This window comes from Rhagoletis pomonella, unplaced genomic scaffold (assembly GCF_013731165.1).
Source record: "Rhagoletis pomonella isolate Grant_MI unplaced genomic scaffold, Rhpom_1.0 Rhpom_scaffold_00004, whole genome shotgun sequence".
Lineage (NCBI taxonomy): Eukaryota > Metazoa > Arthropoda > Insecta > Diptera > Tephritidae > Rhagoletis > Rhagoletis pomonella.
The window spans coordinates 6,071,991-6,072,997 of NW_023458558.1; the positions used below are offsets into that span (position 1 = coordinate 6,071,991).

The window sequence follows — 1,007 nt, forward strand, 5'->3', positions numbered from 1 at the left end:
TTTTAATTGAAAATCTTATTACGGTCATTATTCAGGCACAAAATAATGGGTATTTTAATTTTCTCACTTTCATACGTACATGCATATGTATGTATGCATGCAAATACATACTGATGCATGTATGCATGTATACACATCCATACACTTCACTAGAATGTCCACTTCGATTTCCTCTAAGAACCGAGTTTCTTATATGTACATACATACATTTCGCTAGTTAAGAGTGAAAAGTTGCTAGGTCCACTTTTTTGAAAACTCATATTTTGAGCAAGAGAAAATTAAAAATACTTCGTTTCGAAAGAGATAAAGGTACTTCTTTTATATATTTTTTTCGTTTATATTTAACGAAAGGCAAATTTGCTAAGTCCAAAAACAAAAAAGAAATATAAATAATGATCGAATTAAACACGCAAAATGTTGCGTTGCAAAGTTTTGCGAAATAATTGAAGAAAATGGCTCAAAGAAGTTTTTTTCATCCTGTAAAATTTTTATAAGACGACTTAACAACTAATCACTTTAAGCTAGCGATATATTTACCTTGGATGACTGCGAAGCTTCACTTTAGACCCAATTTGAAGAATAGTTCATTTTGTAGAAATGCAGTGAAAAGGATTACAAAAAAAAATACCTTACACTTAAAACAACTACAGGAATGTGTTTTAAATTTGTGTAACTTGAATACTAAATATTTAGGTACAACATAAAGTTTAATGTCGTTCAGTGTGTGGAAAAGGAAATATAATTGCATTTAAAACTCTTAAAACATTTAGAAGACTGTCACAGCTATCACAGAACGAATTTATTTACATACATAGCGTGTTCTCGATATTATAAATGTGTGTACGGGAAGGACTTCGGACCATTTCTGAATAAATCCTGTAGTACAGGAACAGCCTAATTGTAAATGTACATATGTATGTATGTAGCCCAAGTGGGTGCACATTGAACTGCGGAAAATTAAAAAAAAAAAAAACAAGATTTCGCGGATTCCGGTCTTCACAGTAGAG

The 1,007-nt window shown here is 31.1% G+C and overlaps 1 protein-coding gene across 2 annotated transcripts in view; it reads left to right on the forward strand.

The window, feature by feature from the left end:
• LOC118736875 (two pore potassium channel protein sup-9) overlaps nucleotides 1–1,007 on the forward strand; it is a 57,548-nt gene that overhangs the window by 5,617 nt on the left and 50,924 nt on the right. Inside the window, exon 1 of one of the 2 annotated variants that reach the window (XM_036466981.1) lies at nucleotides 33–49. The exons of the other annotated variant lie outside the window; for it this stretch is intronic. The gene's annotated coding sequence lies outside the window, so the exon portion shown is untranslated. Of the gene's footprint in view, nucleotides 1–32; nucleotides 50–1,007 lie in introns of those variants that run through there. 2 annotated transcript variants of the gene reach the window in all.